The 18805-nt window shown below is 39.8% G+C and overlaps 1 protein-coding gene and 1 long non-coding RNA gene across 2 annotated transcripts in view; both read right to left on the minus strand.

The window, feature by feature from the left end:
• Window positions 1-18805, minus strand: part of LOC133985264 (uncharacterized) — a 43425-nt gene that overhangs the window by 13277 nt on the left and 11343 nt on the right. The gene's annotated exons all lie outside the window — the stretch shown is intronic.
• Window positions 1212-18109, minus strand: LOC133984399 (uncharacterized). Its single transcript, XR_009925410.1, has 3 exons — window positions 17973-18109; window positions 1421-1483; window positions 1212-1237 (listed from the first exon to the last, which is right to left on the minus strand). It is a non-coding gene; the product is annotated as an uncharacterized LOC133984399 (long non-coding RNA).

Here is an 18805-nt window from a genome sequence, read left to right on the forward strand (position 1 = left end):
GATGATATCAAGTGCATGTATATCAAACTTGCACCTATATTTATATACTTCTTTATTGACTTGATAAGCATCCATCTAAGTTCACACAAGCACATAGATATTATTTAATAGTTAAGCATCAAGAATCTATCTCATCCATTTGATTTACAGTGGCCTGGCAATGTAAGCTCAATGAAAAAATGATTGATATATTTGGCCTACACATTACACAGCTACTTTTGCGATTATGGTAGTTTCTATTTGCTCTAATAGAAGGTAAGGGTGAAGAGTCCCAACAGCAAAGACATCACATTGAGTCTGACAGACCAAGCTGAGTCTCCTCTACATACCAAATTTATTTTTGCATTGTGAACGGAATTACCAGTTATTAAGTACGGGAATAGACGAGTATCTTCACAGAAGGTTGAAGAGATACATCCAAGGATATAAGATGTTGGCATCTCATGATGTTCATCTTCCACTGTGGATGACAAAATCATCATCAAAAATCATTGTGAGACAAATGCTTAAAAAGCTTTTTTCAAATGTAATCACCAGGAAATGGACACTTTGAAGGTAATGTATTTGGTGTAATGCATTTGGAGGCACTAAATGACTAAATGATCATGAGGGCTCACCAGTCATATTAAAGCAGCGGTCCTCCACTCCCACACACTGTACTGTCTGGTTACACACAGAAGAACTTGGATCACAGGTGATACATTGCCGTCCATTTTTCTTCTGATCACCAGGGTCTGAAACAGAACAGGAGACATGACAGAAACTGTACAAGACACAAAGTGACTTATTGTTCTTCACTGTGACCAACATTAGACTGATACTACATGAGAATGTGATTTAGTGTCTTTATGAAGAGAAACATTTCTCTTTACTTACGAGGTATGTCTTCACTGTTGCAGCCATCTGTGTTACACAAATGAACAGATGCAGTCATGGCTACAGTACCAATACTGTATGAAAATGTGTGCTTTCCTTCACTGAAAAGGGAGGATGGAAAACACATCCTGTAGTTGGACTGAGTGCCGTACCTATGCGTATTATCTGTAAAATGAAACACAGACCAAACACTGTAACAGAGAAATCCCATTTAAAATTGAATATGTGAATGACCTTAAAGAACAATCAAATTTACTTTTATGCTTTTTATAGATACCTTGTGAGGCAAGAGTTGCACACAGCTCAGTAGATTTACATGGATGTAAAACCCGAAAATTATCCCAACACTGAAGAGCTTCAGCTGCAAGTTATGAAATAAATCAGGGTGATACAAACACAAATTAAATGATGATGATGAACCTGAACTTTAACAAAAGTCAGCAGCTGGCATACTAACAGCAGAGGTAAAAAGTGAGGAGAACGATGAACTACCTGACATGACAGGTACCTGCAGAAATGCTGTTTTAAGAGTGAGTGAGGTTACCTGTGCTGGAGAGAGTCCAGATGAGAGTGAGAGACAGGATCAGCTTCATCATGGTGAGGAAATCTGCAGATTATAGGAAACACTTTATACAGTGAACATGTGTTTAAAAAGAGGAAGAGACTGGACACACTTGAATATCAAGGGTATTTTTGTTCACTTTCAAAGCATCAAAAGCATCAACCTTCTTGTTGTACAGCTGCAATAAACAGTACAAACACACTGCACCAAAAAAAACTCAACAAGACAACTGGTTAGATTTTGTAATCCAGAGCTACTGAATGGTAAAATATGTCCAGATTGATTCACAATGTTAAGATACTTTAAATTAGCACAGCATATATGTCAACAAAGCTTCTATAAAAAGTTAAAATAAATATTGGAGGATAAAATATGGTTGACATTCAGAAGTGAGCGTCTGATACCGATAACACCTACACCTCAGAACAGAAATGAGACGACATGATTGACATCAGCAGTTAAGTTGAATAAAATCAAATGCAACTAAAATATTATTAAATAACTATCATAATTATTATGATAATGAAACCATCAATGCCATCAGTCCAACAAAATTAAAATCCGCCTTAAATGTCTTATCAATAGAATTGCACAATTATTTTAATAAAACTCACCCAGTCAAATTTTAACACTCCCAGTTTGTCAACAGGAAAATTATTTATAAAAATGTGTTGAATTTCTTGTTAAATATCTCAAAGATAATCGTTACTCTACACCGAAAATTGTCGGAAAAGAAATGTCTGTTAGTTGTCTTCACTTTTACATCTACTTATACCTCAACCAGTCATGTGTCAACCACGTCACTGCTTATCACAGTTTTTGATCACACACTCAACTTCCTGAACTCAACATGTTGCTAAAAAAGGAGGTTCTCATCCAGCATGATTTGTTGCATGTGGAAGTTTGAGCTTGAATAGTTCATGTTGACGCTGGGAAAAGCTGCATTTAAGCAAGTTGGATCACTCACAACTAGTATGTATCTTTGGCACTCAAAAGTATATCTTGAAATGACTTGTCTGCAAGTAAAAAGGAAGCTTTCAGAGAGGTTTGTTTCCTCCACAAATACAGACTGAAGCTTTTATCTAGCCAGACAGAAACACTGTTTTTCAGCCTGATATCAACCTACTCTTTAGATACTTCTCTTGATGAATTCCACAGTACAAATACAGTACAGATATTAAGTATTTGGACAGTTGAACATTTGGAGTTGTCTGTCAGTTGTCTGAGTAAAATGGGAAGAAAGAAAGGAACAGCTCATGAACCTAAGCATACCACCTCATCTGTCAAACATGGTGATACTTTTGTTACAGCTTGGGCATGTATGGCTACCAGTGAAACTGTTACACTGGCATTCAAAGCTGATTTCACTGCTGACAGAACAAACCGAATGAATGCAGAAGTATACAGGAGCATTCTGTGTGCTCACATTCAGCAAATGCATCAAAACCCATTTGAATGCTTTTCATCATTCAGCAAAACAACCATCCTAAAAAACTACATTTACATAATTATACAGGATCTGAAGACAAACAGGGCAGCTGTTGGTGGTTAGGGTTACATTAGGTTACGCCATAGCCATGAATAATAATAACACCATATTCATATTTATTTTCATTTATTGAAACTTGGTAGTAAAAACTTAAAATATATATATACAAATAAAAATACTCTGAAGTGAAAGACATTTCCAACATAAATTATAAAATAAATAATAGATAGTCTCAGCCTTTCTTTAGATCCTCAAGCATTGTTCTATGCTGTCTTCACATAATCCATTTAAAACTCACAAACAAGGAAAGACAGCTGAGGAGTCAAGTTCAACAAGGCAAGGCAAGGCAGTTTTATTTATATAGCGCATTTCATACACAGTGGCAACTCAATGTGCTTTACATAAAACAAACATTTAACAGAAAAAATTGAAAAAAAACATGGAATTTGAGAAATAAAAATAAAACCCAATCATAGTAAACACATACCCCCCCCCCACACACACACACACACACACACTTATAATAAAAACAAAGTACAGAAACATAGAAAGAGAGAGAAATAAAATACTATAATAGAGCATTAAAAATAAGAGTGCAGCATAAAATAATGATTTGCTTTAAAATCATTAAAAGGACATAGAGTGCAAATGAAAGATTATAATTTAAAGTGCTTTGAAAGAACTCAATCATAAGCACAGGAGAAGAGAAGTGTTTTTAACCTGGATTTAAAAATATTCACAGTTGGGGCTGATTTCAGTTCTGCTGGTAGTTTGTTCCAGTTGTGTGCAGCATAAATGCTAAAAGCTGCTTCACCATGTTTAGTCTGAACTCTGGGCTCCACTATCTGACCTGAGTCAGTAGATCTCAGAGCTCTACTGGGTTTATATTGTACTAACATGTCATTCATGTATTCTGGACCTAAACCATTCAGTGATTTGTAGACCAGTAGCAGAACTTTAAAATCTATTCTGTAGCTGACTGGGAGCCAGTGTAAAGACTTTAGAACTGGAGTAATGTGCTCTGATCTCTTTGTTCTGGTTAAAACTCGAGCTGCAGCGTTCTGAATGAGCTGCAGTTGTTTAATGCTTTTTTGTGGGAGTCCAGTCAGAAGACCGTTACAGTAGTCGAGTCTACTGGAGATGAAAGCATGAATCAACTTCTCCTGGTCTGTTTGAGACATAAAACCCTTCACTCTGGATATGTTCTTAAGCTGATAGAAGGCTGTTTTGGTGATTGATTTGATATGACTGCTGAAGGTCAGATCTGAGTCTATCAGCACGCCAAGGTTTCGGACTTGGTCGCTAGTTTTTAGAGAGAGTGACTCGAGATGTTTACTGACAGCAATCCTCTTCTCTTTGTTGCCAAAAGCAATGACCTCAGTTTTGTCCTGATTTAATTGAAGGAAATTTTGGTTCATCCAATTTGTTACTTGCTCTAAACAGTGACACAATGACTGTATTGGACTGTAGTCATCTGGGGACAGTGCTAGGTATATCTGCGTGTCATCTGCATAACTGTGATAGTCTACATTAGAGTTCTGCAGAATTTGACCCAAAGGCAGCATATATAGACTGAACAGAAGGGGTCCAAGAACTGACCCCTGAGAAACTCCACATGTCATAGCCACTCGATCGGATTCATAACCTCCAATGGTCACAAAATAACTCCGCTCCTCCAAGTAGGACCTGAACCATTCTAGGACTGTTCCGCTGAGTCCTGCCCAAGTTTCCAACCTGTTCACTGTTCCACAGTGTCAAATGCAGCACTGAGATCCAACAGGACCAGAACTGACACCTTGCCTGAGTTTCTCTCACTTGTGAGCAATGAAGTCGGCGTTGATCAGAGTAATTTGTGGTTATTATCAGTACAAGCAGAGCGAATCACAACTTTAATGAGTGCGGTTCAGTTTGACATTATGTTCAGTCTGTTAGAAAAACATTTAATTGTATTAAAATCGAAAAATAATATTAAAGGTTATAAAAAATAATAGTCATTAAAGTAGCCGGCTGGACCTAATTGTGTAGTCGGCTATATGGCCGGCAGCCGGCGATTGTGGAAAGCCCTGAGACAAATATGTTTTGTTTCATATGTGTCGATCTCGTGCTGAAGACGAAGAAGGACAGACGGTGAAGCACGGTGGTTGAATTCAGATGAACTAGCATGTCTCTGTGTGTGTTTTCTAAGAAGAGTGATATGACTGCAAACATGTACAGTATCTCAATGAACAGTCTTCACACTTTCAACTTCCTCTTCTCATTTTTAGGAGGTCTGACACACTGTCACCAATACACTGTGGGACCAAACACAGTGTGAACTTGTTGAATCTTAATATGCTTTACTATGGCTGGTCTGAATGCAGAAACATATCTCTTTAGCTTGTGATCCATGATTACATCCCAGTTTCACAGGATCTTTGTCAGACAGCTGACAAAGATTTGCTGTCTGACACAGCAAAACCACCAGCAAATTGGTGGACTGAGTCGCACACCGATCCATATTTTCTGTAAAATGAAACACAGAATTCCCATTTAAAACTGAATAAGTGAATGACATTAAGGAACAATCATATTTATATTTCTACTTTTTACAGATACCTTGTTGGGCAGAAGTTGCACACAGCTCAGTGGATTTACATGGACGTAACTCTGTTACATTTCCTGAAATCTGCCAACACTGAAGAGCAAGGCAAGTCAAGGCAGCTTTATTTATATAGTGCATTTCATACACAATGGCAACTCAATGTACATTTTACACCCACTGACACCTCAACCAGTCATGTGTCAACCTCTTCACTGTTTTTTCAAAGCCCAATGACACAGTTTCACTTGGCTACATGATAACCACAATATATTATTAGTGTTTCTGGTCACACATACAAGTTCCTGAACACAATGTGTTGCTCAAAAAGCAGGTTCCCCTCCAGCATGATTTGTTGCATGTGTTTAAGTTGGAGCTTGAATAATTCATGTTGACGCTGGGAAAAGCTGCATTTAAGCAAGTTGGATCACTCACACTATTTTACAGCGTTGGCACTCAAAAGTGTAACTCGAAATGACATGTCTGCAGGTTAAAAATGTTACCAAGGAGAGGCATAATCAGTAATGTTCATATGAATAATGGCTGCACAATGTTTAGCAGCAGGTCGTATAAAATCAGTCAGCTTGAATAAGTACAGAGAAAGATGTTCAGACACCAAACCAACATAAGACATATGTGTGTATGTTTGGCCTCAGGGTCTCACACAGGTTGGCTACCTGCACCCTTGTAGCTGGGCTGTGGTTTACAATCTGCAATGAGAACAACTTTGAAAGACTTCTTGTTTCACACACAACTGTCACAGCATAACCACAGATTGCATGTTTCCGTGTTAGCTTGTTCAGTCTGTCAGAAAGCTATGCTGAGAAAAAATCTCTCATTGAGCTCAAGCATCAATGTTCAGCTACAACCAGTCTCTTTTCCTTTCACAGAGTCCCAAGAGCTGAAATCTATTTTAAATGTGAGATTATTGGCCAATAAATCCTTCTTGGTTAATGATCTGATAACTCTAAATAATGTGTTGTTTTAGTTGAGACCTGGCTAAACAGCACTACTGGTGGAGCAACACTTATAGAGGCTTGTCCTCCAGACTCTCATTTCTATAAACCAGTCAGACAAAACAGGAGAGGAGGAGGGAGTGCAGCCATTTTCTCTTCACAGTTTGTGTGTGATGACATTGACCTGGGTGGATTTACATCATTTGAATATCTTAATCTTGAGCTCAAAGCAGAACTATCAGTACATATTACTTGGTTCAAAGGAAATTTCTAGAGACAAGACTGAAACAATGTTTTCTAATATTATGAGATCACTTGAACCATACAGCTGTGACTGCTCACCACTCTAACACACCTGATTCTAGTAATTAACCTGTTACCAAGCTAGTTGGCAAGCTTCAGCTGATTGATAACGGGGTCAATATTAGAATCAGGTGTGTTAGAGTAGCGAGATACCTAAAATATGCAGGGCAGTAGCTCTCCAGGAGCAAGGTTGGAGACCACTGATTTAGACTATCTGAAAATTCTGGTCTCTCAGGCAGGTCCTGACATTTTAGTGCTAACAAAGTCTTGGCTGAAGAAGACAGTGATTCCTCCATAGCTTTAGACCATTTAAATATATTTAGGGGGGAATAGAATTGGAAGAGATGATGGAGTTGTTTATTTATTGAAAATCGTGGTTCGCTGTAAATGTTTTTATTGCTTTCACTGCTCCAAAATATTTTTTGAGCTTCTTACATTGAAAGTAGACATAGGACCAAATGATTAATTTAATGTGAATGAAACTCCTATGGTTGATGTTGGTGTGTGACATTCATCATACATCATAAATCCATCCATCCATCCATCCATCCATCTTCTTGCCGCTTTATCCGGGGTCGGGTCGCGGGGTCAGCAGCCTAAGCAGGGAAGCCCAGACTTCCCTCTCCCCAGCCACTTCGTCCAGCTCTTCCCGGGGGATCCCGAGGCGTTCCCAGGCCAGCTGAGAGACATAGTCTCTCCAGCGTGTCCTGAGTCTTCCCCGGGGTCTCTTACCGATGGGACGTGCCCTGAACACCTCACCAGGGAGGCGTCCGTGAGGCCTCCTAACTAGATGCCCGAGCCACCTCATCTGGCTCCTCTCGACGCGGAGGAGCAGCGGGTCTACTCCGAGCTCCTCCCAGATGACCGAGCTTCTCACCCTATCTCTAAGGGAGAGCCCAGCCACCCTACGGAGGAAGCTCATTTCGGCCGCTTGTACCCGCGATCTCGTTCTTTCGGTCACTACCCAAAGCTCATGACCATAGGTGAGGGTAGGAACGAAGATCGACTGGTAAATCGAGAGCTTTGCCTCTCGGCTCAGCTCCCTCTTCACCACAACAGATCTGTGCAGAGTCCGCATTACTGTGGACGCCGCACCGATCCGCCTGTCAATCTCTCGCTCCATCCTTAATGCGAGGTTCGACTATCCAACAGACCAGTGGCGGCCGGTCAATGCGGGGCGCTGGGGCGCCGGGGCGCCGCCCCCATCAAATATCTGGCCAAAATCTACTTAAACATATTAAACATAAATGAATTAGAAAATGCTAAATAATTATGAAATAAATAGTATTTATTTGCAAGATGGTCCTGTTAGCCTCTAAGCACCTGTCATCATTCATTATAAATCGATTCCAAATGGTATTTTATTAATTTCTATATGTACTTCCTGTATGTGGGGCGCCGGACTAATGGAAGTCAATGCAAGCCGTCAAACTTTTGACAAGCATGTGACCTGAGGCTGCTCTCTCATTGGCCTGCGTCACGTTTCTCACGGGGCGCAGCTCAGTGCGCCCCGGACACGCCCACTTTTATTGGCAGCGAATTGTTGTTGTTTCATGTTTTTTAATCTACTGTGATTGGACAGTTCCGGCTGTCATTCACGCCCTCCCGTAAACTGCTGTCACCCAAACTCCTGCTGACGGTAGGTTCAGGAGATGACGTTAAAGTGGAGGCGCGGAAATTAAAGAAGATTATTTTGTAATTTCTCTACAAAAACATAATTTCACAAGACTTTCACTAGAAGAGAGAAAGAGGATAAAGCAGCAGCAGGTGATGGAGAAGCTGAAAGTATCTCCTGCTGCTGACAAGAGGAGCTGGCTAGCTGGATGCAGTGTGAGTTATTCATTTTATTGCTTTATCTGTTTGCTGTTTCAAAGTGTCAGCACCGAAACGTTGTGGACAACGACAGGGGAACGAGACCTAAAACATCTCTCTGAAAAAAATCAAACAGAAAGCTGCAGCCATCGAGACAATAGCATGGAGCTAAGTTGTTTTTAGCAGACTTAGCATTGCTGAGCTCTTCCTGCAGCTGTTTCACCACATCTGGCCACATGTAGACCTCTGCTATGCCAAGCTCCAGAAGAGGAACATAGATTCAGTCAGTGGCTGCATCCAGCAGCTCCAACAGGACATATAAAAGATCAGGTAGTAGCTGCATTGCTGTTATTAATATTGTAAAGTGTTAAAAAATACTTTATAAAAGACATAACTATGAAGTGTAAAAAAAACTAAAATGCATAAATGCAGGATAAGAAATGATGGAAGTAATTTTGACTATTACAGTTGATTTGGGGTACATTTCATTATTAAAATAAGTTAAATAAATTATGCTTAATCACAGCAGTGTATAGTGCTTAATGCGCCATCTATTGTCATGTTTAGGTATTGCAACAACTAACAGATTACAGTGAAATCAGGACTGAAGACACAATATCTAAAATATAGGTGGTGTCTCTTTTTAAGCATATTACCTTATTGGTAACTCTGCTTTAACTGCTGGTATCTTTAGGTGATGTGAGTGAAATGGGCATTTTATCATGTCTGGTTATAAGTTTTTATTCCTCTCTCTGTGGGTCTGAGATACTATACTGGGACCAACCAGGGGACATTATAGTGTGTTGTGTTATTTTTAGATTAGTTTTTCTTTCTTATTTTTATTTTTTTGCTGCGGTATGAAGTGGTGCTACGGCTTATTTCACACTAACCCTAGGACCACCAACCATCAAACTGCGCCCCCCCCCCCCAAACATTTTTGTCACCAGCCGCCACTGCAACAGACCCTCCTCACACTAAACATGGAGGAAGACAAGCTACTCTCATCCAACATCCAACTCACTACAGACTCTTCTGTGGGAGCCAACCACCTTTATGCCCCTTATTCTATACAACTATTATAACTTAAGTCCGAGTCTCCAAACTAATCAGATTTTATAGTCTATGAAAACTTCCCTCCAGCCCAGTCTTGGTCAGTTGTCAATGTCATATTAGTCCATGTCCAACCCTATACAATATTGCTATTAATAGGCCATGGCACACTTAGCACAGAAAGAAACATCTTTTATGGAGCTATCAAGTTACAGAAAGTTCAGTGTCAAAATCTATTCAGATATTTAAATACATATATTGTTAAATATATTTATTTAATATTGTTTTTCAGAAAATACTCACTCATGCCAACTCAACATGATTCATATTTTTATAGTGCCATGATTATAGTTATGTTTTGGGACTCAAAGCACTTTGTTAAAATAAGATGATGGTCTTAGTTAAATAATAAAAACATCAACACAGACTTGAAAAACATTGTTTACTTTTTTAATATTGAAACAAAACTCCAATCTTTCTTCTAACATAAGTTTGTTTTTATTAGTCAACGAAAAGTCTCATGTAACATCATTTTACATAGATTAAAGAGATAATGCAGGTATCACCATGACAGACAGCAGATGGCGCCATTTTAACTGTAATTGTTAGAATATATTGTTTAAGGGTTGGTGGAGTTAAACCATGCAGTATGCAGTATCTCTTAAACAATGATTAAAAACAAAAAAGCAAAGCTCAATAAGTTGTATTTTTGATAATATTGCAATAGCAGTACAACTTCTTTTTTTCTTTAGGCTATTTCAACAGTGGTTAGGTTATTATAGTAGAAGCCTGTGACCAGGAAAAAGTAATACAGATGTGATGATATCAAGTGCATGTATATCACACTTGCACCTATATTTACAGTTGCAATCAGAAATATTCAACCCCCCCAAAGATTTTAAGGATTTATCTATTAAGGTTTTGTCAAAGAGCCAGATTCTTCTTTGGATGACTTCTTTATGAGTTGAGTGATACATAAAATAAACACAGAAAATAAATGATCTAGTATTTGTGTGTAACAGTATATTTTGTTAAGATAGCCATGTCACAATTATTCAACCCCTATATAATATTGTTGTTTTTAAAGCCTTCCGCCAGTTTTTATGGCCTAAAGTGGAGTAGAAACATAATGAAGCCTTTGGGAACTCTATAATGATCCTTCATTTGATTCAGCTGTGATGCATATATAAACCCCACCCATGAAGGTATCCAAGGTGAGCTGCAATCATGGGAAAGACAAAGGAGCTTCCATAAAGCTGAGAGAGGAGATTATTTCATCACACCTGAAGAGCTTTGGGTATAAGAAGATTTCCCAAACATTTAACATTCCGAGAGACACCATTGGGAACATCATAAGGAAGTTCAAAACATCTGGAACAGCTGCAAACCTGCCTGGTTGTGGAAGAAAGCCCAAAATTTCATCAAGGGCCCATAGCAACTTAGTCAGGACAACTGAGAAAAACCCCCATGTTACTGCAAAACAACTACAGGATGACCTGTTGAAGGCTGGTACAAGTGCTTCAGTGGCAACTATAAGACGTGCATAGGGTGACCACCCGTCCCGCGTAGCGCGTGCACGCACAGCGTTTGAAGCCCAATTCATGCATCCCGCAAATTGAGACCGTGTCACGCATAATCATTAATCAATGCTTTCTAAAAAAAAAAAAATCCTCTGTATATCCTCGAGCCCCAGGCAGCCAAACGAACATTGACAGTTCAGCACGCTACTGTTGTCACCCCCCCCCCCCCCCACAGTTGAACTGCTGACTAGATTCTAGTTCTAGGTTGTTGTCAACTTTTTCGTTGTCATGACAGCGCACGCACCTGTATATTGGAAATGAACTTTTAGACGCGCGCTTTCCTAATTCGAAAAATGTCTGAGGTACCGCCATCAACTAAAAAGATAAGGTGTGGGTACAATAAAGACTGGCAAAATGAATATTTGTGGCTGAAAGGTGTTGAGGGGGATACCGAGAGGGCTTTCTGTGACCTTTGCAAGACGTCCTTCTCAATCGGACATGGAGGGGAAAATGATGTGAAACGACACAGACAGACGGAGACTCACAAAAAACGGGTCCAGCAGAAAGAGACATCCAAATCTATGGATATATATATATATATATATATATATATATATATATATATATATATATATATATATAGTATATTTAGACATGATATGGTGATATAATTCCTGTTAATCCTATAATTTCATATTAGAATATATTTAAAGTGAATAAATTGCAATGGAAAATAAATAAAATGACATAGCTAAAGTAAATCATAAGTGGAAGTGCATCTGTCAATTCATTGAATGTTCAAAATATTAGGAATCTTTATTTAGAAGAAGATACACATTGGTTGGCCTATTCATGAGCATACATCAGCAATTACACATGTTTAGGGGAATAGGGCATTATTAATATACCGTGTAAGGTTGTATGTGCTAGAAATGGGTACACCACTATCAGTGAGTCTGCTTGTGGGGTGGGGCCACCGCCACGACAGGCAGTGTCCCACATTGTCCCTCAGAAACATACCCCTTGTCCCTCCTTGGGCTTATTAGCAGGTGGTCACCCTAGACGTGCACTGAATAAACAAGGACTTCATGGCCCGACTCCAACACGCTCCACTCTTGACCACAAAGAACATCAAAAGTCGCCTAGAATAATCCAGGAGGAATTTGGATAAGACTACAGAGTTTTGGGAGACAGTTCTATGGACTGATGAAACCAAGCTGGACCTGTTTGGACATATGGACCAGCGGTATGTCTGGCGTGCGAAAGGCCAGGCTTATGACCACAGGAATACCATCCCCACAGTCAAGCATGGAGGTGGATCATTGATGATGTGGGGCTGTTTGTCTACAGCAGGAACTGGCAATCTTGACCGTGTACCTGGAATCATGGATTCCCAGAAATACCAGGCCATTTTAAGGAGGAACGTGATGTCTTCTATTGACAAATTGAACCTTGGTGATCATTGGACTTTCCAGCAGGACAATGATCCCAAGCACACCTCCAAGTCAACCAAAGCTATGTTGAGAAATGGATCCTGGAATGTCCTGGAGTGGCCTTCTCAGTCACCAGATTTAAATCTGATTGAAAATCTTTGGTGGGATTTAAAGAAGGCAGTTGCAGCACGGAAGCCATCAAACATCACTGAGCTGAAGGCTTCTGCTCATGAAGAATGGGCAAAGATACCGATCGAGAGGTGTAAGAAGCTTGTCAGCACCCACCGAAAATGTTTGTTAGAAGTTATAAAAGCAAAAGGATGCTCCACAAAGTACTGAAGCTGGGGGTTGAATAATACTGCACATGCACATTTGTTAAGAGAGTTAAATTTTTCATTTGAACTTCAAAGTTGAGTCAACTTGTGTTGTCAAAATAACTCAAATATGTATCAATAAATATTTTCTGTTATTTAATGAGGTTTTTTGTCACTTATTGTCATTATCCTTCATACACATCACTAAAATGTCTTTGGAGGTGAGGGGGTTGAATATTTCTGATTGCAACGGTATATACTTCTTTATTGACTTGATAAGCATCCATCTAAGTTCACACAAGCACATAGATATTATTTAAGAGTTTAGCATCAAGAATATATCTCATCCATTTGATTGACAGTGGCCTGGCAATGTAAGCTCAATGAAAGAATTATTGATATATTTGGCCTACACATTACACAGCTACTTTTGCTATTATGGTAGTTTCTATTTGTTCTAATAGAAGGTAAGGGTGAAGAGTCCCAACAGCAAAGACATCACATTGAGTCTGACAGACCAGGCTATGTTTCCTCCACATTCCACATTGAATTTTGCATTGCGAACGGAATTACTAGTTATTAAGTACGGGAAGCGACGAGTATCTTCACAGAAGTTTGAAGAGATACATCCAAGGGTATAAGATGTTGGCATCTCATGATGTTTATATTCCACTGGGGATGACAAAATCATCATCAAAAATCATTGTGAGACAAATGTTTAAAAAGCTTTTTTCAAATGTAATCACCAGGAAATGGACACTTTGAAGGTAATGTATTTGGAGGCACTAAATGACTAAATGATCATGAGTGCTCACCAGTCATATTAAAGCAGCGGTCCTGCACTCCCACACACTGTACTGTCCGGGTACACACAGTAGAAAATGGATCATCACAGGTGACACATTGCCGTCCATTTTTCTTCTGATCACCAGGGTCTGAAACAGAACAGGAGACATGACAGAAACTGTACAAGACACAAAGTGACTTATTGTTCTTCACTGTGACCAACATTAGACTGATACTACATGTGAATGTGGTTTTGTGTCTTTAAAAAGGGAAACCTTTCTCTTTACTTACAAGGTATGTCTTCACTGTTGCAGCCATCTGTGTTACACAAATGAACAGATATAGCCCCAATTACAGTACCAACACTGTATGAAAATATGTGAAGTCCTTCACTGAAAAACACTATCTTCATAGCAACATCCATAACTTCTTTCATGTTTAAAATCTTCCCACACAATGCTTGCTGATGGATAATACAATGATAATTAAGGATGTCCGGGAAAGATTCACTCTGTTTGCACAGTGCAATGAACCCATTAGTGTGGCCTACCATGGCTGGCGCACCATCAGTTGTAATGGAGATGAGCTTGAAGAGGGGCAGATTGTTCTTTTTAACAAAGTCCATGAAAGAGTTAAAAATATCTTCACCTCTTGTGTGTCCTTTCAAAGGCATAATCGTGAGTAGCTCTTCTTTTGCACGCATGTCTTCAAAAATCATTCTGATGAAAACACATAATTGTGCCACATCCACCACATCAGTTGATTCGTCTAACTGGAGGGAGAAACACTCACATGCATCGATGTCCTTTTTCAGTTGTGATTCAACTGTCTTGAAATGAAATTTCTATATGTCATAGGTCTCATCGGATCATTGGGAAATTAATTTTGTGGAAATTTTTTTACGAAACACAAAGTCACCCACACTGCGTGGCGTGCACCGATTTTCGTTTTCGAACACCACTTTGAGGACTTTACGATGTTCACAGAAACGTGAAACCTGCCACGTAGGTTTCAAATCATGAGCTCTTTCATCTGATACCACATTTGCCCAACATTTTGCCCCAACAGCTCAGTAGCGCCCCCTAATGCCTTTTCCCACTTAGTATGTACTGACAAGACTAGTACTAGTCAAGACTCTCGGATATTATTTTTTGGTGTAAGCGCAACCTTTTCAGACCAAGATGACTCTACAGCGCCCCCTAGAACATTAAAAGTTGAAGCCCCGCCGTCTACATGCACGTACATGAATGACATTTAGGATTCATATATATCATGCCCAGACGCACAAAAAAGCCTCTTGGACCCATACCTTAAGTCCAACAGGAAGTCGGCCATGTTGGATCACAGGTGCATTTTTTCCGCCATTTTCAGGCCTCGTACTTTAACGCACTCCTCCTACAGTTTTGACTCCAGAGACTTCAGATTCGAACTGTATCATCCTCAGATCTTGATGATGTAAACTTGACAACAGATTTTACCTACGTTATACCAGGTGGGCGTGGCATTTTCTCTTCACAGTTTGTGTGTGATGACATTGACATGGGTGGATTTATATCATTTGAATATCTTACTCTTGAGCTCAAAGCAGAACTATCAGTACTTATTACTTAGTTCAATGGAAATTTCTAGAGACAAGACTGAAACAATGTTTTCTAATATTGTGAGATCACTTGAACCATACAGCTGTGACTGTTCACCACTCTAACACACCTGATTCTAATAATTAATTCGTTACCAAGCTGGTTGGCAAGCTTCAGCTGATTGAATCAGGTGTGTTAGAGTGGGGAGATACCTAAAATATGCAGGGCAGTAGCTCTCCAGGAGCAAGGTTGGAGACCACTGATTTAGACTATCTGAAAATTCTGGTCTCTCAGGCAGGTCCTGACATTTTAGTGCTAACAAAGTCTTGGCTGAAGAAGACTGACAGTGATTCCTCCATAGCTTTAGACCATTTAAATATATTTAGGGGGGAATAGAATTGGAAGAGATGATGGAGTTGTTTATTTATTGAAAATCCTGGTTTGCTGTAAATGTTGTTACTGCTTTCACTGCTCCAAAATATTTTGAGCTTCTTACATTGAAAGTGGATATAGGACCAAATGATTCATTTAATGTGAATGAAACTCCTATGGCTGATGTTAGTTCAATAGATAAATTAGCAGATTTATTGTCTCAATATTCTAACATTGTAATTATTGTGATGGGTGATTTTAATCTTGACTGGTTGAGTAATATCTCTAATTATCTTAAGGAGGTTGGCGGTATAACCTCAACCTGTCTCAGTTGGTGATGGAACCCACTAGACATAACCTGAAAGATAACTCTAGGTCCACCTTACTTGATCTAATATTTTCCAATAAGAGTGATAATGCAGTATCCTTGAGTAAGGAATTAGTGACCATTGCTCTACAGCGTCTGCCAGAAACACTATCATATTATCAAAAGGATTAAAAAGAAAACGAAAAACGTTAAAGACTAAGCTTATCTAGCTGAGCTCTGTCACAGTGACTGTTCTGCCTTTTGGTTTAAGTAGTAACATATTTTCATGCACTACAGTGCCCCCTTTTGGTTATTTTAGTAGCAACAGTTACAGAGCAGGGAATTTCCCTTAGTTTATAACAAGCTAAGACAGAGAGCACATGTGCCTGCTGCTACTCCTGTTGTTATAATTTACAATTGTTGCCTTGGACACTATTTGTCCGTAAGTATTATTAATTTATGCATTGTTCAATGGTATAGTTATTATATATTTGCTTTGCATTCGTTTTATCTATGTTTTCTTTAAGTAATGGCTTAATTGATTGCTAGCATAGCTGTAGTAGTAGTAGCTGGCTCACTGTGATGCAGCATGTTTTATGTTATGTACACTGTGTTGTGTGATAGTGTGATAGTACTGCTTAAATATTGATTTATGTTTGTATTTTGTGTTTTTACAGTTTTACAGTTAGAAATAATTGTGGCTCCTTAATAAACCTTCAAGAAAAGTTAAGCCTTGTGGTTATTGGAGGACTGCAATAATCTGTTCGCTAACTGTCTAGCAGTGGAATTGGACTTCTCCTTGCGAGGGCAGTATAGTGACATTCATCATACATCATAAATCCATCCATCCATTCATCCATCTTCTTTCCGCTTTATCTGGGTTCGGGTCGCGGGGGCAGCAGCCTAAGCAGGGAAACCCCAGACTTCCCTCTCCCCAGCCACTTCGTCCAGCTCTTCCCGGGGGATCCCGAGGCGTTCACCAGGCCAGCCGAGAGACATAGTCTCTCCAGCGTGTCCTGGGTCTTCCCAGGGGTCTCTTACCGATGGGACGTGCCCTGAACACCTCACCAGGGAGGCGTCCGGGAGGCCTCCTAACTAGATGCCAGAGCCACCTCATCTGTCTCCTCTCGACGCAGAGGAGCAGCGGGTCTACTCCGAGCTCCTCCCGGATGACCGAGCTTCTCACCCTATCTCTAAGGGAGAGCCCAGCCACCCTACGGAGGAAGCTCATTTCGGCCGCTTGTACCCGTGATCTCGTTCTTTTGGTCACTACCCAAAGCTCATGACCATAGGTGAGGGTAGGAACGAAGATCGACTGGTAAATCGAGAGCTTTGCCTCTCGGCTCAGCTCCCTCTTCACCACGACGGATCTGTGCAGAGTCCGCATTACTGTGGACGCCGCACCGATCTGCCTGTCGATCTCTCGCTCCATCCTTAATCCGAAGTTCGACTATCCGACGGACCCTCCTCACACTAAACATGGAGGAAGGCATGCTACTCTCATCCAACATCCAACTCACTACAGACTCTTCTGTGGGAGCCAACCACCTTTATGCCCCTTATTCTCAACAACTATTATAACTTAAGTCCGAGTCTCCAAACTAATCAGATTTTATAGTCTATGAAAACTTCCCTCCAGCCCAGTCTTGGTCAGTTGTCAATGTCATATTAGTACATGTCCAACCCTATACAATATTGCTATTAATAGGCCATGGCACACTTAGCACAGAAAGAAACATTGTAGCATACCCTCCGAAAGATGGTAAGAGACTCGACTGATGGTTTTAACATTTATTGCGGTTCCACAAACCAGCTCCATAAACCAACGTGAGAACTAACAAAGCAGTCACATTTCGGTTTCCACCTTTGTCCATAATAACTGGTTAATGATCACAGTACTTTCTCAGACAACTCAGCATTGTACCAAGCAATACATCACCAATTCACTTAACAGGCAGGAAAAAAGAGTTAGCATGTTTTCGACACAAATCATCTAACAATCACATAATCACTGTAAGCACAACACACACCAACCTTGTGCCTCCTCGGGGGGTTGCCAAATACACTCAGCCTTCGACGTTTATATAATTAAGTTGCCGTTTCTGCTTTGTTACCTTATTTTCCTTTGTTTACCTTAAACTTTAATGTTTTACCTTTAGCTCAATCATTCCGTAGTCAAATGGCTTTGTTTTGTTCGGCAATACAACACAGGAAGGAAGTAGGAGTCTTCAAAATAAAATGTCACTATTTAAGAACGGGACCATAATCTCCAGAACGGGCAAAATATACATATAAAAGCAGATGAAATTACATTTTCTTAGAAGCAACATAAATCATGAAATTTATACCTAAAGAAATCATGTCAAAAATTCATCTAAAGCAGATATTTGTTTTACCAGATTAACCTGTAAACAATGCAAGCTGCCCTCTGGTGGACAAAATGAGAAACAGCAAGCACATAAACAAAATGGGTTTGCTACACTCCCACCAAATTATTACTGTTCAATATTAAGGGATATGAACTACGAATATTTTTCTCAATAAGAATGTCATTGTCCTTGTGTAGCCAAAAGCTTAAGAAGCTTCAAAAAGCAGAACTAACTTCTGCACTGGGCGTTCCAGTATAGAAGGTTTAGCAAGACCTCACCTTTCTTATTCAGTCCCTTATTTCCTACTGAGATTTTCACTCTCCTTACAAGTCCACCCTTACCACTGACAGTCTCTACGACTCTTGCGAGTCTCCATTCACCTCTGGGTGACAGTTCATCTTTGTCCATCACTATATCACCCACCATTAGATTTCTCCTCGGCGTGTGCCACCGCTGCCTTGTAGTGATGTTGTGCAGATATTCTCATTTCCACCTACT

This window comes from Scomber scombrus, chromosome 8 (assembly GCF_963691925.1).
Source record: "Scomber scombrus chromosome 8, fScoSco1.1, whole genome shotgun sequence".
NCBI classification, from domain to species: domain Eukaryota; kingdom Metazoa; phylum Chordata; class Actinopteri; order Scombriformes; family Scombridae; genus Scomber; species Scomber scombrus.